Source organism: Lichenostomus cassidix, chromosome 1Ab (assembly GCF_008360975.1).
Source record: "Lichenostomus cassidix isolate B80296 chromosome 1Ab, HeHo_3.0, whole genome shotgun sequence".
Taxonomy (NCBI): domain Eukaryota; kingdom Metazoa; phylum Chordata; class Aves; order Passeriformes; family Meliphagidae; genus Lichenostomus; species Lichenostomus cassidix.
The window spans coordinates 9932678-9955386 of NC_139481.1; the positions used below are offsets into that span (position 1 = coordinate 9932678).

At 39.1% G+C, this 22709-nt stretch overlaps 1 protein-coding gene and 1 long non-coding RNA gene across 2 annotated transcripts in view; one reads left to right on the forward strand and one right to left on the reverse strand.

The window, feature by feature from the left end:
* LOC146442913 (uncharacterized) overlaps nucleotides 1-22709 on the reverse strand; it is a 242798-nt gene that overhangs the window by 209470 nt on the left and 10619 nt on the right. Inside the window, exon 2 of the mRNA XM_085049734.1 lies at nucleotides 1918-1988. The gene's annotated coding sequence lies outside the window, so the exon portion shown is untranslated. The remainder of the gene's footprint in view (nucleotides 1-1917; nucleotides 1989-22709) is intronic.
* Nucleotides 17015-20060, forward strand: LOC146442916 (uncharacterized). The gene is made up of 3 exons (XR_014849422.1): nucleotides 17015-17064; nucleotides 17193-17468; nucleotides 17985-20060. It is a non-coding gene; the product is annotated as an uncharacterized LOC146442916 (long non-coding RNA).

Below are 22709 nucleotides of genomic sequence, written 5' to 3' on the forward strand. Positions count from 1 at the left end.
GGGTAAGAACAGCACCATATCCTTGACAATGGAGTCAGTCTGTGAGCACCTGACCACTTCCAGAAACTCTTCCCACCAGACAGTGACTGCCACTGCAAATACCACACCCTGTATGGATGTAACTCCAAAATCAGTCATGGATGGCAGCACAGTTTGGAATACAAAAGGGATGTCTACACTTCAAGGCTGAATACATACCACCGAGCTGGATATGCAACCAATATGAAATCCATCACCACGGAAACCAGGCACTCTTGATGCATGAAACATGTCCAAACATTTACTTGGTCTTATAAGCATACATATGTAGATTTCAAGTACAAGCAAAATCTGCATTTTGCATTGCTGCTGTTCTTTCAGCTGGGGAAAACGGCTAAGGATAAACCAGGAAAATATGAGAACACAGAGGAAAAAATAGAAGAGAATGTTGGTTTTGGATTATATGACGTAAGTACAAGCAATTTTACTGATATTTACATCTTATTAAAACAACCAAGTGTAAGCATGACTGAGAGCCTAAACCTAAAAATTATCAAAGTAGGATTCATTATGTGGATCAGCCAAAAGCTGGGCAGATAAATTCTCCTTTATACTTAGGCAGCTATTCCAAGCCAGTCATTTTACCTCTTTCTGTAGCCAGCCATTCCAAAGGCAACCTCATTCTGCCTGTGGAGAGCAGAGGCAGGCAACAAACTCTCAGAGGGCTAAAACCAGCAACAGGAACCTGAGGGTTGCTATGAGAGTTCATCACTCCCCTAACTTCCCTACATGACTGCAAGGACACAGTGAAAGCCTACAGCCAGGCTGAGGTATCTGGGGTGGCCACATTCCAAACTGACTTGCTGAACATCAGAGCCAGCCCTTCTCAAAAAATCTTGTATTAAAAAATATGGAAAAGGTATTTTTATTCATATTGCTCTTTACAGAGCACTAGAGGTATGAAGCACTAACCATTTTTTAAAAGTAAGATGAGAGTGAAGTTTAATTGATTTATGTATGCTTTATTCTGGTTTAACATTAAAAATATTTTATCTTCATCTGGTTTAAAAATGAAGAACAAAAAGATACATGAGAGTCTGAAAAACAACCTCTGCACATATTCTAGGATGATAATAAAATTTGTTTGGTTTGTTGTTCAGGCACATAATTTTAGAATGGGAAAAAATCAACTGGGAGAGGAACATCACTATAAAAGTTCTGAGAAAAATGTATTTTGTGAAAAAGATGTTTTATGTATTCTTTACAAGGGAAATGAACCACAAGAAAGACAGAAATTTTATATTACATTAAATTTTATAATATACTGCATGAGAAGTAGTTCTGTTAAATGAGGCATTAAAAAAAAAGAGAAAAAAAGAGATAATACTTCACTGCCACTCCATCAAAAGCTGATGCATAATTAGATAAAAGGCACAACAAGACATGAATTTCATGGCAAAAGAAGAAAATAAGGCAATTTAAAAAATTGTGGGCATGTGTGTGAACGTTAGCCAATTCCCCCAGCTAGCTCAAAGCTGTATCTGTTTGAGTTTGCAGAGCCCTTTTCCTCGACAAATAAAACAGGTGTTTGAGACACCTTACTCTCCTTTTTATTTCCTGTATCCATTGAATTAAATAGTAATAGATTACTTTTTTTAAAAATTAGATTCTTATCTAGCTTTCTAAGTAATTAACTCTTTTCAAAGCCAAATTTTAATGTTATAGCAAGAATATTCTGCATATAAGCAGGTCTACACATCAGCTCTAGGAAAGGCCGTTCAGTCCCAGGTTAGGAACAAGCTCTGGGTGACACTCTTCCAGGATTGCCACTTCCAGCAAGGGCTGAACACACCTTTCTGGCAGAAAGGGTGGTGTCACGCTGCCCCTACTCTAAGGGGACAAGAGGCTCTGTCACAGTGTGTGGGATGTGGAACATACCTGCCATCCCAGTGAAACCCGGGCACAGCTTCCTGGGGCTCTTGTGGCACTGCCCAGTCCCAATCCAGTGCCTAAGCAACACAAGCAAACAGCAAAAACTGCCATCAGTGTCCACATTTGCAATGCCTGAGCACAAAGAGGCCTTTCCCCTGTCACCCTACAATCACCTGTCCCTATGGGCGCTTTGTCACAGTCTGTTCCATGGTAGGAAAGGCAAGAGCATGCAGACCCCACCTAAGCTTGTCCAGGGCAGCAGTGAGATCTGGGGACAAGAATGAAGCCTATGTGTGACAGAAGCATCCTGCCAAAACTATCTATCACCCTGGCCACTGGATGTTGCCATGTATTTTTGTATAATACTTGATAAAGAATTTCTAGCCAATATACCCATCTGTCATGGAAGGGAAAATAATCCCATACTGTTGCGGAGTGGAAAGGCCTTGCTGCCTTTGCAAAATCCTTACTCACTTCTGTTATTCTGGCTAACTAAAAAAGCATTCTGAAAATGACTCAACTAAACTAAAGGTATAAAACAAGTTACATAATTGTAAACCAATAAGTTTTTAAAAAAACAGTAAGTGCCCACACCATGGGGCTCGTAGTTAATTACATCTGATGCCTGTTCCTGTCGTAGTCTATGGTGGTTAAACACATTTGTTGTGCCTCACAAGTATATAAACTCACACCAAACTAGCAATTTAAAAACCCTAAATTTTTGTAGTAAAGTATCTTCGCCATACCATCATAAAAATTGTGTGTTTAACGCCGCACCATACAAATAAGACAAGCAAAATATACTGCAGAGCAATAATAGATTTGGGGGTCTGTAACTATGAACATTTGAAGTTTTATGAATATTTAAACTAAAAATAGCTTCTTGTTATGCATTATCAAGTAAGAATAAATATTTAATGAGCAGTTGTTGCACAAAATCGTCTTTCTAAAGATTAGAGTAAATTATACAAAGTTTAAGGTATTATAAAATAAAGATATGTTGAAAGTAGTGATTTCAAAAGAAAAGCTGTCCTAAATATAAAAGCTCAGAACTTGAAGCAGCCTGATATATAATTTAATCCTGACCTAGGAGATGAAAAGCTATTGTCACAAAATTTATCTGTGGTGACAAACCTTCAGATCCAAAGTCACAGTTGTTCTCAGACAACGGAGTGGAATGAAAGGCAATGTGTGGAGCCTGGACAATCTGCTCATGACAGCCACAGAACCAATTTGCTATAGACACCTTCCTTCCCTTGCTGCTGAGCATACTAGTCACTGTTTAACTTGGGCCTCAAACTCCTGGAAATTTAAACAGTATGCAACCAATATTTAAAAAATATTAAGTAAAAATAATGGAAGGCTATTCAAGTTAAATTTATGGGGTGAACACTTATGATTGCTGTATTTGCTTAAAGCTTTTTTACTGAATTAGAATTTGGAATTAGCTCTGAATGTAGAGCTTTCTCTAAACCAAAATGTCTTGACTGCAGAAGACACACTTGAATTGGCAAAAAGCACTTAGATCTCACCCGTGAAAAGTACTGTGAGCCCTAATAAAGATGTTACTTTATCTTCCAAGGGACAACGAACTTGTACTCAATTTAGAGGTGAAAAATATATACTGAAGGAATATTTTTATATTTGGTAAAGCTCTGTATCTTGCAAAATTAAATATCTGAATCCAATTCTTAAATATTGATCTTATATAAGAAGAGCTTAACAGTTAATACTAAAATGATACTACATCTGAATGAGACCTTCTGTAAATATTTGTACTATTACAAGTCATAAAAAATACATGCCCTATATTAACTTTGTACAAATGACTGAAATATTTGCAGGATAATGAGTCCTTTTCAGTGTAAACCACTAAAATGCAGCAGACTAATTCCTCTCTTTTGGATGCTATATGATACAGAACAGGAGTTGAGGAATACATTTTTACCCTCCTAAAAGTCTCTAAGAATCTCTCATTGCCACTTGCAGTCATTCTCCAACACAAAGTTATTTAGGGAGTGCTAGCTGACATTTCACTTATTTTTACTTAAAGAAAATAAATGTTATTTCCTAGGCAGGCCAACACAAAAGAAATTAAAAGCCTAAAGGTATTAGCTATTATAGTTTAACCTGACAAGCAAAATCACTTTGTAATGGCAAAAAAACCCTTCTGATATCCATTTGATACAAACGAAGACACCTACAGATCATGAATAAACCATGGGAATGCTGACCAAACTAGAATCCACATGGCTTCAGGGCATCACCAGAAATCCAGTCTAGGATGCTTGTGCTACATAAGCTGTATAAATCTGAATGAAAAACTTTGAGGGAGTTGGCAGCTCATATTCAGATGGAATGTCCCGTATTTCAGTTTCTATGCCCACTGCCCCTTGCTCTGTCTGGGCACCACTGAAGATAATCTGGTCTCATCCTCTTGACACCCACCCTTTTATGCATTAATAAGATAAGGTGCCCTCTCAGTCATCTCTTCTCCAGGCTAAAAGACCCAGCTCATTTCTCATTTCTCTTTGCAGTTTTGCTAAAAAATAAAATGTAAAGGTATTGTTGAAACAAATTACAGGAAAAATCCTGACCTATTCAAAGGGCTGGTGAAAGATGTTCAATACTACCTAATACTCTTTTGCTGGAATACTCAAAAATCTCCTGAGGGTCTGTGAGAGAAGTGCCTACAGATGGCAAACCATTTGGAAGGAAAAGCCTGGACATTTCTCAAGAATAAACTGCCAAAGGCCCCTAAAGAAAGAGAAGGAAGTCTTCTTCATGCACTTCGAGTTGCCACTTCTACAATTAAGACACAGTACACTGAAAAAAACACCACTACTGGTTCAACTTGCTGCCATGGAAACTGCACTGGGTAGCTCTGATTTTAAGAGATAAAGTTAAATTCTAGTTGTTTTCACCTGACCTAGAGAGAAGTCTTACTCTGGCACTCAAAACAATCCATCACTGTACTTCCACAAAAATGAGTTTCAAGAGTCCTCTGTAGAACTTGTCACCATTTCCTCACATTATCTTTTCAGTGTGCAAAACACATAACAAAGGAAGTTACTTCAAACATGATATAGGGAAAAATAAAAGGACAATAGAGAAGGAGAGAGTCAATATTATCGAAAACAGTACTGCAAGATAGTGTCTAGCTTATTAAAGGCAATTAATGTGGCCTGTTTAATTCCTGAGTTTGAGGCACTGGTATCAGTTTGTTAAAATTCTCTGTATGTAAAAAAACATGTTCAACAACACAAACTGGATACATAGTTAAAGCACACAAACCTGGTTGGTCCTGCCTTTGCTTTACAGAATCCAACCGTGAAAGATCCCACATGAAGGAAATATCTCCCAAGCTACCCCCATACTTGCCCCGAAGCAGCCATGGAATACCCAGGGTGGCTGGGGATACATTCCCTGCTGCAGGAATACTCTGCCCAGTCACACCAGTGACCTGTGTACCTCTTTTCCCTTTGAATACAGTCATTCCTACATGCTAACTTTAAAAAAACTCAAAAAAACCTACCCCAACCCCAAACCTCCCTAATCTCCACAAAGTAAAACTGTGAGCCTTCAGTGCTTGTGGTGTTAAAAAAACAAAACACAAACTACAACCTCGGCTTTGGCATTTTCTTTCATGAGCCTTGGAAGAGCTCAATATAAATGCAAACTGGTTTTATTTGAAATGGCCACAGAAGTTTTGCTCTAAAAACACAGTTGTGTCCATGTAGAAGCCTTGCCTCCTTGCCTCCCCTATAGTGGATAAATTGTTCAGACTTCAGATCCCAATAGAGAAACATGACTGCTGTAATTGCTATCAAGGTCAATGAGAACAGGCTAAGTGCTTAAGTGATGGATATATAATTTACATCACCCTGGAGCAATGCTAACATGAATTTTCAACCTGTTTGTTTAATGTTTATTCAAATGCTGCAGTTGTGAAAAAATAAAGTTATCACCCGAGTCTATTTGACAAAAATTTCTGTCTTCAAATACATGTACTGCCTTTTTTATAACATCTACAGCAAGATTTAGAAGAACTGGATTTCAAAAAAACAAAATGAAAGTCAAATGCCATAATCTTCCCTTTAAAGTAATAAACAATGCCAAGATGCTCCAGGTTGAAAAAGACAAAAATGTAGAACCATAAACAGTAACTTTATTTCCTCACAATCTGGGGCATGTTTTTTGTGCAATTAGTTAACTGTTGTTAACATTTATTGAATTAAGCTGAAACATCTCAATTCCAATACACAATCTGCAAAGTTCAGTCTGTGGTCTACATCTGTTACCAAAATGCTGCTAAGAGAAAGCAGATTTGTTTAGGTTAGCCAAGAATGTGTTCCCAGTGGATTTCAGTTACAAGGTTGCATAGGTACTGAAATGATAGATATCTGTGATGAGGAATTTTTACCCAAATGTACTTCATGTACTTTAAATTGCTTTATTTATCATTCCAATTTAACACCTCCTTAAAGCCACTTGGCACAGTTCTGAGATCAAAGTGACCTTTTGCTAAAGAGAAAAATTGATGCATAGTTCATTAACCAAACCAGAAAACACTACTCTTGATGATAGGAGAAATGCAAAAATACCAAATTCACCTTCTTCATTTGTTTTCCTTCACACCTCTAATAAGAAAGCACATAGCAGTGGGACCATGCTAAGCTTATTGTGAGTGCAGGAAAAGAAGAGGAAGTTACTGAATGTGCCCTTTTAGAACTCACAGCTTTGACCTAGGAAAAAAAATCAGCCTGTTATTCTGAAGGTATTTTTTTTGCCCTAGGAAAGAGAGCATATTCTCCACCCACCAAAGATGACATTATCTTCCTCAGAAAAAAAGTCTTGTCAAGTTCACAAAGAAATCTGTTTCAAATCATGTACTTGACTACCTGTTAGGAACAAGATTTACTCCTCTGAAGTCACTGAAATACCATAGAATTAGGTCTTTAGTAAGATCACATTTTATGCAGCTTTTCTGCAATTCCTAAACTCAAAACCTGGACTCAGTCAGTGCCTTGGTTAGAAATATTCGGAAAATCAGAGCAAGTACCAAGGGGCATTAGCAGGTGACATAAAAATTCTGACCAAGTGTGCTGCAGTGCCAGCAGATGTGGCAGAGGAAGGCAAAGGCAATCCAAACTGCAGAACAATGCTATCAAACAGATGTCATGTCACACTCTGTATCTGTGTGTGCTGTCAGAGAAGTGCAAAACAAGGACCAATTCAGGAGTGACTGTTTTCTTTTCAAGGGAATATCACAGAATCTTTGAGTTGGAAGGGACCCTTAGAGATCCCCTGCTCCAGCAGGGTCACCTAGACCCAGCTACCCATAACCATGCCAAGTCTTGCCTTGACTCTCTCCACAACTACTCTGGGCAGCCTACTTTGGTTTGTACCTATCCTTGCAAGAACAAACTTACTTTTCTTTGTGTGTTTAGATGGAATTTCATGCACTTTATTTCGTGCTCCTTGCCTCTCTGTCGCTGAACACTACCCAGACCAGTCACTGCACATTACCAAGAAGAGCCTGGCTTCCCCATCTTCATCTCCTCAATAAACACCTCTCGTATTTATACACTTTGATAAGACCAGAGCCCCCTGAACTCCAAACCTTCTCTAGGCTGAACAGTCCCAATTCTCAATCCCTCTCCAGAGGAAAGATACCCCAGTGCCTTAGTAGTTTCCATGGCTCCTCATTGGATTCATGCCAGCATGACCAAGACTCTCTTCTACTTGAAACCCCAGGACAGGACCCTAGATATGGTCTCACCAGGGCACAACCCACTCTCCATACTCTTCCTAACGCAGACCAAGTTGCTTTGGCCTTCCTACTGTAACTGTGTTCCTGACCGATGATCAGCTTGGTGACCATCAGGATCCCAAGGTCCTTCTCTGCAGAGCTGCTTTCAAGCATATACTGGTGCATGGGATTGCCCTTCCCAGGCACAGGATTTTTTATTTCCCCTCACGGAGAGATTTAGAGGTCGTTCTCTATCATTTTTCTAGCATGTCCAGGTCCCTCTGGCTCGTGGCACAAGCACCTGGCACATCAACTACTCCTTACAGCTTTGTATCATTCATGAACTTGATGAGGGTGCACACTGTCCCACCATCCAGGTCTTTAATTAAGATGCTAATTGGTGCTTGGCCACAGAACCCTGAGGCACTGCACTAGCGACTTGTCTCCAGCTGGACTTCCTGCCACTCCTCACAACTGCCAGGGCCCAGCCACTCTCAGTCCTCCTCACTGTCCCTTTATCCAACCCTTACTTCCTTGGCTTGTTTATTAGAGGTACCACTGAAAGCCCTACTGAAGCCAAGCTAAACAGAATGCACTGCTCTAATCCATCAAACTACTCACCTCATTATAGAAAGCCATCAGATTGGTTAAGCATGATTTCCTCTTCACAAAACCAGGATGAAAACATCTAATAATCTTCCTGTCCTTTACCCTTCTGGAAATTATTTCCAGAATGAGTTGCTCCAGTATCTCACCTCCTGAGGTGAGGCTGAGCAGCCCACAGGTCCCCTTCTGGAAGACATCTGCTTTATCAATCTTCAGACACCTACCCTGACTATGAGAACCTCTCAGAGACCATTGACAGCTGCCTTGCAGTGACACCAGTCAGATCCCGCAGAACTCACGGATGTGATCCCTTGGGCCCCATGGACTTACAGATGTCCAGTTTGTTCAAGTGCTCCCTAACCTGATCCTCCTCCACCAAGAGTGCGTCTTTGTTGCTTCATACTTTACTTCGGTCTCAGGGACCTGGGTTTCCTGAAAACTTGTCTTTTTATTAGGGGATCCTAATATATTGACCAAACCCAAAGCATTTCCACATCAAATGCTATTTCCAACTCCTCCCCACAAAAGACTGCACATGAACAGCAGCATTTTCTCCTGGTATTTCTCTACATGTAGTCATTTCAAGTTAGGAACTTCTATTGCAGTTCATGACAATAAGATGATGTACAGTAAAAGAATAATCAACTCAAAATTTACCAAAGAGCAATTCCATTGACTGAACCATTCAAAAATAAAACAAAACTCATTCCAGCTTAAAACACAAGGCAGAGAAGTATAATGTTTCTCTGGAAAACTTACATTGATTTTAGATAAGCCTTAAAGTTGCCAACTATGATAGTTACTTCTAACAGTGATGAAAAGAAATACTACCCTTTCACATGAGAGGTTTTTGACTGTTCTGTAGGATTTTTCCCTAATGTGGAATGAAGGCCACAAACAGAGTAATTTAAAGTCTAAAAATTGAAACATATAAAAAATACCATTGTGGTAAGTCTCACGTGAAGCCCACCAGAAAAAGCACTCTGCCAAACTGGCACAATAAAATCTGTGCCCTTGAGTTCAATCCAGTTCAATCAAGTTCATTAATGTAAACACCACAGTAAGTCAAGCCTGTACATAGGTTTATTTTCATGCTGCACTTCTCCCTTCCAAATGTGCTGAAGGTGCACTATATTTCATTGGTAGAGTTGTTGTGAAAGGGGTTCTGAAATGGAACCACATTTCTCAAAAATGTGATTGCACACCTACGTGAGAGATGACCTAGGTTTGAGATTTTATGTGGCACCTTTGGCAACTCACACATAGGACAGAAAGGAGAAAATGAACGCATTAGGACAGATGTGGACAATACACAGCAACAGAGTGAAGGGCTGGCACTCAACTGATACTGCAAATCAGTGCTTTTCCCTGGGCCAGCTGGCAAACACCATCTCATGTACCACTGACAGAAAGCACAAACATGCTCTACAGACACTACACCTCCACATTCTGTGGTACTAGTACCATTTCTAATGAAGGCTTGGAAAATGTCTTCAGGGCTATTGCCATGTAGGATTCTGACAGTGCCTCTGCAAGATCATGACAGTATGCCCAAAAACCTTTGAGAAACCAGGAATTCTGCCATGCCAGACTTTGATTAAGTACAAACTTTGAAATCAGGACTCTTTGTTGTATATGCAAGTAGGCTGCACTGAATTATATACATGCATCTGAAGTACCAGAAGTGTTCTTTCACACACAGAAAAATATTGTCTGTTGAGGACAAAAGAAAGTATGGATCCAAAATCTGGGTGCCAGACATGCTGCAAAACTGCCTTAAAACAGGGAGAGAGGACGGGGGGAGGAAAAAAAAAAAAATCAAACTCAACCCAAAACAAAAACACAAAACCCACACAGTGACCAGCTGCAACAAGCTAACAAATACCTCAGTGAGAAGCAACAGCTGGAAATAGTCAATTCCAGGACCTACTGTAGACAGAAGCAGAGATCCCAAAAATGTAACAGGCCTAGTATGGAAGTGAACAGAAAATATGTTCTACAAAAATCAGCACATGGAATGGGATTGTTTTTCAGTGTGCAGAGAAACAAACTACTAAATTATTTTTATTCTTCTTTTTCCATAACTCTTAAAGATGTTCTAACCATCTCTTCCCCTTCCCTCCCCAGACTCCAACACCGTGATGCTGCAGTTAAGGAAATAAAAGTTTCTTCAATGTTCTTTGCTACAAGTCTCTATACTCAAATTCTGGGACAAGTGTTTGCATCTTACCTAAAAAATTCAGACTTATGTCATTAATCAACATAATATCTAGAGCAGAAAAAATACGTTTCCATCATAAAATAACTTATCCCACAATTTACTTTCATTTCATATTAACTACCAGGACAAGGAATCAGACACCAGTGTTTGCGTGTTTCCTCTACTTTTCATCTCATGTTTTTATGAGTCTTAAAAACTGCTAAGAAATGCCCACTCAGCTATAAGGGGATAAACAAACCCCAACTACAAACCTAGTTACAGCAGCAATTCTTCATGACAATCAGCACAGATTCCCACTACTACTACTGTGGCTTTCTCTTGTATCAAAACCCACCTGCAACACGTGCAAACATATCTGTTTTGTCAGCCCTCTTTGGCAGCAGAAATCTGCCAAGTTTACAGACATAATGGAAAGATGGGACTGAAGGAAGCCAGAGAGACATGGGCAGAACAGGATCCCCCCAAGCAGAGGGCAGCAAGGGAATGGCAGATCGTCTGGGTGGCATTAGGCAGAAAGCCCAAGGTAGAAAAGAGCTCAGCTAACCTCCAATTAGCTGTAAAGATGCACTTTTGCTCTGCTTGGTCTATGTGTGGTTAAGAAGAGTTGTTAACTCCCTGCACCATGTTTGGACAAGTTAATCACTTTGGGATCAAAATAATAATCCTAGCTTTCCTATGCAGTGGTAAAATAGCATCAATAGGCTTTTCAACTACTATTTACATGGTATGACTCATTAAGTGGTTTCAGTGCCATTCTTCCATACACATAAAGGGGGGAATAATTCCAAATTAAAAGAGTGACAGCTATTTAAAGGGGGGAGGCCACATACAGACACCAATTTAGTGGTGCTGAACCTGCCCACTCTAGACCTGAATCTGACCCAAAATACCAAACTGGAAGAGAAAAAATACGCTCTTTGAAAATATCTCTACTGAAAACAATGAATATATTAAACTCGAAATAAGAATCACTAATTCTGATAATAATACCAAGTTAGCTTCACGCTTACAATGTTTTTTTAAAAAATGTTTTAAAATGTTTAAAAAAAATACCTGTTAAGAGTCTCTCTCCCAGAAATTAGTCTCTTTGTACTTCCAGAAGAAGAAAAGAAATTTGCCTTCAAAAAATGCAAAGGGAAAGGTGGCAAACTGACTAGATCCTGAGGCTTAGAAATCATCACAGAATAAATACACCATACACTTTTTTCCTCTATGTACATAAACTTCAACATCCAGTACATCTTCCATTTCATTTTTAGCCACAGACAATGGAAAGGTTCAACAAAGTGATGTGACTTGATTGTGGTTTAACCTCAAACCTCTGACAAAACCAGGACTACTGAACTCCCCATTATCTACCTCCTCTGAAAGCTCAGATATGGGTCCCCCACGCCTTGCTCAGACATTGTGAGTTACCTGAAGACACTTAAACTCATGCCCGCTAACCAAAGGAAGTGCAGCACCGTTCTATTTATCATACATAACAGTGCAGCTCCTAAAGGAAGAATTCACTGTCATCATTCACCTCGTGCTTAATGCAACAGCTCCAGCTCCCCAGAGCTCTGACACTCGCCCCATCCAGGGCAAACAAGAGACAGTTAGAAACTCTGAGACTCCTACAGCCTCAATGACTTGGGCAAACAACTTAAAAGTCCACCTGCAGGCTATACAGAAGGCTCCTGTCATAGACAGCCCTGAACTGGGATGACATCAACCACAAACATGATACCTTCTCTCTCTGCAGCATGAGGAACAGATGTACTAGTTACCAAAAAGGGAGAAAACTGCACAGTGTAAAGCAAATTTCACAAAATTTAATAATGTAAAAAAAGAATCTAATTTTTCAGCTGCATTTAAGGCAATGAAAATAAGCACTGTTATACATGTAGTTTCATGGCAATTAGCTCAAACGTGCTTTAAAAAACCACATAGTTGTTCAGCCAATGAGACACACAGAGTGTACAAGCAGATAGAGAGCTTCACTTGGAGTGCCCACAGATCTGTTGCAGAGAGGGCACCTGGCAGTATAATCTGATATCAGATCAGACAAAGATTTTAATTTACCTTCATAAGAATTCCTTCCACCATAAAAGTCTGGTTGGTGTCTTGTGATACTGCTCTAATTCAAAAAAGCATAATGGGACATTTCCCTGCCTGAAGAGAGACAGCCAATCAGACATCATGTTCTCAGTGAGCCAGAAGTTACATGGGATCTGAAAGCCATGAGAGCTTTTCTAATTTTCCTGCCTATCTACCTCCATTAACTCCCCTTACTGCTTCAGTCATTATAAATTCAGGATGTGATATGTGATTTACCAAATCTTTCGATGAGTCTTAGCAAGTCCACTTCTTTAAAAAAAAAAAAAAAGGCAGGGGGACAGAAGAGCAAATTTTGTTTCTTTAAAGTCCTTTCGTTTCCATGTATATTTAGATATGGAGGGATACAAAGCCCTATGCTTTATAGCTGACTTTATAACTTCCTTACTGCAGCAGTAAGTGGTTACATGCATTCACTCTGCCTGTTATATTTTTGTAATTTTCAAACAAAATCTGCCTCTGCCTACAAGCACAGAGCCTGCCTTTACATACAAGTCTCTTAAATGGTGATTCTGTTAAGAGTCTCTCTGAAATGAGCCTTAAAGACCACTAAGAAAATACCTGCTAAGAGTCTCTCAGAAATTAGTCTCTCTTTGTACTTCCAGAAGAAAAGAAATGCAAAGAGAAAGGTGGCAAACGGACTAGATCCCCAGCAAAGAGGTATTACGATTCTGTACCATTACAGTGGGAAAATATAGCTTCATTTATGCAGTAGATTGAGAAGCATGGAGAAGAATTACAGCCTGACCCTGAGAGGAAACAACATGCTTGACAGAGTTGCTGTGACTCTTCCATGGAGGAAAGTCAGAAAGCACAAGGAACAAGAAATTAAATGGAAAGGCAAAAGAGGAAACAAAGGCAACTGGAGAACGACCATGTAAAGCAAGAGACAGAGGCTTCTCAATGCACACACACAGGGAAATGAAACAGCAAAGGATGAAAAAAAGATATTCAGGGAATTACATCAGGTGAGCACAGGTCTTGTGCCAGATTTTCATTCAGGATGACAGATATGCCTTGATGCTGCTTGCTGCTTCATATGGAAGATTTAAAGGGTTGGGGGGGGTTGGGTTTTTTTTAGGGAAACTGAGACAATTCTCACCTGATTTTTTTTAAACTTCAGTGTAAAATTAAATGATTAACTGACTATGCTTTTGCCAGTGTACAACATGCCATGACTGAAATAAATGCATCTTGAAAGGACAGATTTAAATATCATTAAAATAACATATTGGTGGATGAGGGAAGGCAGCACTTACATTGACACGACTGCAACTGAACAAAATGTGAAGCACATAAACTATTTGGCTGCAACTACAGAAAGCAATTTAGCCACTGGAATTCCATGCTGATTTTCTGCTTTCTTGGACAAGAGGGGCACAAAAACCTGCTACTGACATAGCAAATACAAAAGAGCATCTGTCAAAATACTGCTTTCTGATCTTAAACTGGCAGGGTTGCAGAGAACGACTCTGGTTTTAACTAAAGAATGGCAAAAAAAAAAAAAAAATCACTGCTTTCCTCAGTTCCTAGCAGCAGCATTTTTAACTAAGCAATGTCTGCGTATAAAGTGGAGCAAAAAAACCAAATTGATGATCTAGGTGTAGTGCAGCTTCTTTGGACCAGCATCAGCAGTTTTGAGTGGTCATGTGAAAATGTGTCCCCTTCTCGTCTCAGCTGAAAATGAGACACAAGTCATACACAATCACCTTACCAAGCACAGGGCAGGACCAAGCAAATGAGGTAGTATTAGTCATTTAATCTGAGTGCAATGCAAAGAAATGTTTGTGTTTGAAATATTAAACATTCATGACCAATATTAATGTAAATAAGATTGTTGTTGAGTACTCTGGCCAATTTTGCAAAAGTAAAAATTGGCTTTTTTTTTTTTCCAGAAGTTACAAAATATGCAATGATTTCCAGCAGATTATGGCACTGTTACTGCATAAAATAAACCAAACAGCCTGCAGACTACACCTGGTTTTAAACTTGAGCACAGCTCACACTGAAACAAACACAGAGAAGCTGAAAAAGTTAGCTCCCAAAACCCATGTCGCATGGACTGAGTTTTTCCTGTTTTGCATGACTGTTGCACATCAGGAGTTAGTACCTAATATTTCTTAGGGAAATAACATTAAATATACAACCCCAAGAAGGCATTTCATAGTAACTACTGTGTCATTTTTCCCGTAAGAAACCTTAGAGTGTAAATACTTAGAATGTGACACTGAGACAGGAAGGTTCCAAGCTATTTGCAGAATGCAGGCAGAGACAAGGAACTCTGCTCTTCACAAGTGCCTTGGCTCAGAAATGTCAATCAGACACTTGCTGGTAGGAAAGGCATCCTGTAAATAGAGTCATGGTTTGGTATAAGGCTGAAGTTAGGTTTGTAGGTTTTGGAAGGCAAAATACTGAAAGGGTATGTTGGCAATTTAGGTTTATCAATCCAAAATAGCTAAATATCTTATTTGCTAAATAGGAAAACTGAAAGCCCTTTTCCTATGTTTCATCTTGCATTTCTGGGGCTTGAGTTTTGTTAACCACTGGTCTTGATTATGCTTTTATACTGTTTGTGATGATTGGTCACCTACAACACACCATATTCTCTATTCTTTTGATTTTATGCCAAATTTCAATTAAGAAGTAAAGCAGTTTAACAGATGAGTAAAGACTTCAATAGTGATCTCACACTCATTAGACAAAAACTTTTGTGCAAACTGCAGGCTAACTCAAATACAAGTGAAATTACTCCTCCAGTTCTTCGGTGTTTTCATTGTCAGAATAGTGATTTTATAGACTATTATACTATATATAAGTATATTTTATCATATATATTATTATCTTTTATAGACTTTTATATTCAGAAAACTAATATAAATCATCACAAACATGAAAGCCAATTCTCAGTTTTTACTTAGGTAAATGTCAGCTGATTCTTCATGTCATGGTCACCTAGCTGTAATTAGAAATACCTGTGGCAAAGGCCACACCAAATCCCCCAGGGATCAAGCTTTCTCTGCAGGGGAATATACACAATAACACATTACGTATAATCTGTGTATATGGTGACACGTGTCTGTTTATAACGAGCAATATAAAAAGGATTAAGTAGGATTTGTGATAAGGATTTATGCATCATTTGTTCTAGTTTAGCACTTTTTAGACACTATGACATCATTGTTAATTCCAAACCTCTCGATGTAGTTAACCTGATTTATAAGAGTATCACATTCCCACTTGGGTACAAGAGAAACAGAATACTGAACATCATCCCTAACACCCTTCCCAAAGGCACCATCCAGGGTTTCACTGCAGATCTTAAACTGTAATAACACAAAATCCCAGCCATTAAAAACCTTCACACATGAACATATCCACTTACTGTTTCAACAAAAAGCTTCTAACTTAGAGCTGCAGCTCTCCTGAATAAATTGATTCCTTGTTTTACTCTGTCCCCACCTAGGCAATAAGAGATATTACAACTGAATATAAGGAACATAATTATTAAAAGATTGCATTAATTACCTTATTCATGATGTTAATAATTCTGCAAAACAAGGAATACTCAAGAATTTACAATGGAATGAAATGTTCATTGTCTCAATGGCAGCCAACACACACACACTGCTGCCAGAGTAGGAACCTAAACTGAAATTCCTTCTACGTAAATAAACAAAACTTCCTTCCCTCAATTTGTTCCTTAGTGGAACAGCTAACATAGAAAACCTGCTGTCTAACCACAATAAAAATTCTAGTGAATCCCTGCACTACTATTCCAGTACGTATTCAGCAGGAAAAATGAATCAGCCAAGTTTTAAATTAAATCAGAAATGCAGAAAAAGAAGGAAAAAAATCACTTTAGTTTGTTCAAAGCATCCAGCATTGAAAGAACACGAAACTCAATGTGTCTACTTGCAGCTAAAATTCAGAAAAAAAACATGCTTACTAAATTTACTGCCTGAATTGTCCCTGTCCCCACATGGTTTCACCACTGCTGCATTCCCATTACAGCCAAAAGATTAAAGCAGGAATGGCTGAATATTCAGATGGCTGCAACAGTGAGGCCTGGAATTCTACTCACTCAGTTAGATCTGATTGTGGGGCTCCATGATCTTATGCAGTACTTGTTTCTTGGATTGCATCACACATTTACTTCATGTAAGATTCAGATTATTTAAAGTACAGAATTAATCTTTTCAGATCTGAGTCCGAGCCAGCAGTACAAATGAGCAGGGTCTTTTGGCTGCTGCTCCACCAGGTGGTTTAAGGAACATCTCTCTCCCACGGAAGGAGGGGAGTTTGCACTGGTGACACCAGTAAGAAATAAGATCTTTCTGTTGAAAAGTGTAAGACATAGCTGAAGTCATAAATCATTAACTGTTTTGAAGGTCAAACTCAGAAACATGCTTTGCTTTCTGTCAGCTTGCCATCAAACATCCATGCTCAGCAGGGACAAAACACACAGCTCTTCCAACAGGTACTTCTAAAAGACTTTTTACCACAGGATCTGCTGCAGTGATTTAGGGCTGTCCCTGGATCCTGCAAAATTTTCTCTTTCCTCTTTAGTTCACTAATTTTTATTATTTTTTTTAAAATTCTCTCCAGACTCAACACCCTACATCATCACTACAATGACACAACCTCTGTCTCTGCAAAACAGGATTTAATCACCTCGGCAGAGGCAAGAGCAGGACAACATAAACCTCCTAGGGCAGGGCTGTACTGCCTCTAGAAGATGGATGGCTGAGCCCCTCTGGGATGCACCTTCTGACATGCCAGGTGTACCTTGTTATTCAAGGACTATCTGCACTGCTTTGAAGGAAGGTTCATTCCAATTCAACTGCATCAACCCTGAAGAGGCTGCAATGACCTCCATTCCTGGTATCATTTTAATTCTTTGGGTTAAAATAGGGAATTTAGGGAAGAGAGGAGAGAGTTATAACAGAGTTGTTCTGTTGTTGCTGTTGATTGCTATATTTTCTAATATAAAGAATTGTGCAATCAGACAGATGATGTGTGGCAGCATATAAAACAAAAATAATTTTAATTAAATGTTCGGGGCATTCTTTATTTTCAAGAAAGCAGAATTTGGTCTTTTTTTTTTTTTTTTTTTGTACTTAATATTACTCAATAATAATCTTACAAAATTTGGTGTTACAAATTTAGGAAATTCCAGTAAAATTTGACCCCTGAATAATACAGAGTATGGAACCTGGCTGTAAGCATGTGAACTGGAATGGAACCTGGCACAAAAATATTTTAGCTTGGACCCTTTTATCTCTGAACAATACACTCAGAAAGTTAGTTTAGCACTGTGTAGGCTATGGATGTATAAAAGCACACCAAAGCTCTGCTGGCACTTGAGCTGCACACACTCCATGTGTACCTGTGTTGCAGATGCACTTCTTTGACCAACGCACAGCAAGAATGAAGTGCTTCAGAGACACTGAAGAAACTCCAGGGGAGACAGAACATCCATGAGGAAGATTTCTTTGGTATCTAAAAAGGGCTGAGCTCACCCATGATGAAGATAAGGCAAGTTCTTTCCTTTACTCAGACACTTCCTTTTTGCAAAACTTCTTTTAAAAACTTGCAGAGTGTGGACAGTCCTCTTACAATTTCAGTTGATCAGGCATGGACCAAACTTCTCCTTCCCCAACACGATACTCCACAAATCGTTCCAGTAATCCCCATGCTTCCCACTGCCACCCACTGTGTTTGTCTGCAGTTCTGATGCCTTGGGGCTGCACAGGGCCTGGGACAGGTGCTGGAGAAGACCTTGTGGAAAACCGCAGTATCTAACTGGGAACCCCTCTGTCAACCCTGGCAATAGCTCAGAGGTAATTAGCCAGGTCACGAAAGACAGACATGGAACGAATGAGTAATTCTCATCTCCTCAGGAAATCCAGTTAAAGCAAAAGTTTGGGATACTATTAGTTTTAAAGTTTTTCTCTGCAAAAACTAAATCTGAAGTCTAACACTACAGCACAGCAACCTGCAGTCTGAAAGTCTGAGAGTGAACTACCACAAAGTTTCTGCGGTGCATGGAAGGTGGAACATGTTACAACACATTTAAGAAAGCAGTCAGGAACGACTGGTTCTAAATATTAAAAGTAAATCTTAGATAATGGTACACCTGAAAGGAACATTACAGGTGAAAACTTTGTTAGATCAACCCTAGTGTGCATTTTAGGCAAAATCATAAAAACTAACCTGCATGAATGAAATTCAAAACTACTAATTAAAAAAAAAAAAAAAGAAATTCTGAGTTACTAGTGCCATTTTCTTTGTTTCCCATTGTGTTCCTTCGTTGACTTGCAATCCCAGATAGGGTCCGATCCAGTAAATGTTTCCAGATGTAAGGCTCATATTTAATACTCCACCTAGAAGTAAATCTTATTCCCAATACTTACTGTTTGCATAACCCTTCGGAGTTCAGCTTAAAAAAAAAAAAAAAGGAGGGGGAGAGAAAGGAAAAAAGAAGTCCATATCCATTGGAAAATTAACAGCTTCCTTATTTCCTGCCAAAGAGAAAGGAACACAGACCTAGGCCATCAATCAAGATATGCAGATCATCCATTTTAGTAAGACAAAATTCCCACTGACTTCCACGGAACATGGGACCTCACCCAGTCACTGACAACCTGACTCACGACCGACTGAGAAGGGGAGCGTGGGGCAGAGTGACAATATCCTGAACCTTCCCACTGCTTTGAGAAACAGCACAGCTTCCCCAGAGCATCACCTATGCCTGGAGACATTTGAACAGGACAGGAGCAGCTGACAGCCAAACGCCCATGCCACGGGGAAGGGAGAGCACACCGACTGCCTGGGGCACTCTGGCTCTGCCCAACATGTGCGGCACAGCAGATCGCTTTCCACACCACCCAGCAGCCTTTGGGGCTCAGTGATTCCTGCCTTTCCTATCACTCCTCAACCTTCCCTGAAACTCAGGCCACAAACCCAGCAGACACGGTAATGCTAAAAGCTACTTTCAGAAAACTCCTGCAATCAGGTCAATGATGCTGACAGCTCTCCTGTGTCCTCCTGCATGCTGAGATAAGAAATCAAATGAACCCTTTCAACACTGGCAAGATGCATAACAGGAACTCTAAGACTTAAATTTCTGCAAAACCACTAATAACTTCTACTTATACCCAGAAATCCAGTGCCTCTCAGATAATTTACCTCTTCCAGACAAACACAAATAAATATGCACACTGAAAATCACCTATAAAACTATGTTCAATAATCTTGGGAGAATCTTGTTTGCGTTCTTTCCTGTACCTTGCAATAGCATAACTGAGGTTTTTTGAGCTACATAATTTTGCCTCTTTTGAAGAAAAGAAATCCAGTCTTTTCTCCTACAAATAATTTTAAAGTTGCTTTACTAATGTAAACTTAAGAAATAAGAAAACAAAAAAGTCAAAGTAATAGAACATTCCAGACAGTTTATTAAATAAAATATAACAGCACCTCTTGGGTGCTGGAAGCATTCATGCTTCAGCCTGATGCCTTTACAGTGGCCCCGTCATGTGTTAATGATTACATATATTCATTCACTACCAAAAATAGTTTCCTCTAGAATTATGCACAAAGAACATTTGTCCACAGTGAATTTCAAGCTTGGCTAGTCTGCTCGGTTTACAGTTACTCCTAATTTTACAGTGGCAAAAATCCAGAAGTCTACTTTATGCTAGCAGTTTATCTTTTATGCCAGAATATGTTCTCCAGTCATTCAAAAGTTGGGAAAGTAGCAGCACCTAAAAACCGAGATCTTTATTGATGGAGTTATCACAATACACAGATTACCATAACAAAATCCTCATTAGCTTATCTGGAAAAGCATTTTTCTCTCTCTTTAACCCCCCCTGCTTCTCCTCTAATTTTGGTTTCTTCAGGAAACCACAAGTAGGATCTTCTTGATCACTCTCACATGCCTTAAGCAATCAGTATATGCTATCAAGACCGAAACATTTGCAAGCTCAATTTACATGTTACAAAGCCAGTAGAAAAGGAAACAGCCAACAAAAAATCATGTATATTTTTAATATGTCCACCGTCTTACAAAATATGGGTGCTGGAGTGAAGGGGGGGTGGGGAGAGCTGCTGCACATTTTTCCAAGTACAGCCATTTATTAGTTAAGATGCAAAACATTTTCTGTATATTCTAAAAGTTAGCCACATAGAAGCCTCTCAAAGATTTCTCCTGTGCTGCTTTGAAGCCATCTATTCTCCCCCTCCCCCCTGCTTTTTTTTTGGATTCAGAGAAAAATTGCTCCATTCCTCCTTGGAATCCAGAGGAGAACAGGAAGTAACGTCTGAGCTCCATAGAGATTCATTTTTATTTGCTTACAGGACGTGGCGGATTCAAAAACTGGCTTCATTTTTCAGTATCCTTAAAGGACCTGACTTTTTTTTTTTTCTTTTTGGCAGGGAGCATGGTTGGAACTTCAAGTTCAGCCAAAATAGACAATAAAACAGTAAGAAGGCATAATGCCAAAAATGCAAAGGCAGCAGCGTCCAGCACATAATTCCACCCTTTTTTCTCTCCCCCTCCTCAATGATTTACAGAGGAAAACGTAAAAAACAGAAAACCTTCTTTGTCCTAGAATGAACTCATATTTTAACAGCCTACAAACATCTCAGACCCACTGGAGGCAAGCTAAAGAATGATACTGCTCATTTAAGATGACAGATTTTTTTTTTAAATCCATATGTTTTATTGTTATGTTCTTTTGAATATCCTACTTTGTTCTCCTTCTTGGGAGAAAACATTTGTACAAAGTAACAACATGTGGAATCTCTCACACAACACAATATGAAATTTGGTTCAAGAGTAGTCTCTCTTTTTTTCCTCCTAGCTCACGATACGCATTTTTAGGCATTATTCTCACTGGAAGTACGCCTGTGTTAGCCTCTAAGCCAAAACAGTCCCAATTAATTTTAAAATCTCATTCGCTGTAGCAAAACTGATTTTTTTTTTCTTTTCAGGAGGGTCTAAGCTGCAAATAATGCCATGAAAACGATGCGCAATGAACAACAAATAAGTAAAGCTTCTTTGTGAGGATATGTGCAAACGTTTCCTCACGTTTTGAACAGGAAGCCAGGCAGGATGGGTCTGGGGGAAGGTCTGGAAGCTGTATAGCAAAACTGGAGGGAAAGACAAAAATAGATTTTAAAGAGGATATTGTCTTCCTTACTGCATTAATCCTTGTTTGGAATTAGAAGCTAACTATTCAGTGTTTCCTTTCCATCGTATAAAATTGAACCTATATAATTTGCAGAAAATATCCAGAAGCCACACAATGCCTTCTATTTATTAACAAGAGTCAAAGAAATACCTCTGCAGAAGCTTGTGTCCAACTCGGAAACCAAAAAAAAGCAGAGTAGAGGCTAAATCCTTAATGTAAGGCGTGTAAAGTGCACCTGAAAAATACTAGCTTTTTCCTTCTAAAGAGAGGAAAGAAAAATTAACTATGACATGTGCATTAAAAAAAATTAAACTGTTAGCTGAAGACAAAAGGGTAGACTTTTTGGCAGGGTGCAAAGTATTTTTGCAATACATTTGTGAGGCCAAACACTAGAAATGTGTGTCACCATATGGAAAAAGACAGAAAAGACCATCATCAAATCACCAAGAATATAAACAGATGGTTTTCTGAGGAACAGTGGTATGAGATCACTTTGAAACAGGTGAGGCAAAATGGCACACCAGACTGAGCTAGGGAAAATTCAGCTGTTACAGCAGGATTAGTAGGAGCACAGTAGAGTCAACAGTGGGGGTAAAAGTGAAAAAAAACCCCAACTTTTGAGTTAGGTTTCATGGCTGTGACATTTCAGGTTGCCATGTTCCAAGAAGAAAATGCAGCATGTACAGTAAGTTTAAATACAAAACAGAGGGCATCTGCACAAACTTGTGCTGATCCTGTATACAGGACAAAGCAAAACAAAACAAACCCCCCAAAAAACTTCACACCTCATAGAATCAGTAAAATAGACCCAGAAAGGATGAAACCATTGGCTGCTAGAGATTCTTTACCAAATCCCTGCAATTTTAAAATGATGAATGATAGCTTGCCTATTTGAATGCTCCAATAAACAGTATTTGCACAAGAGATG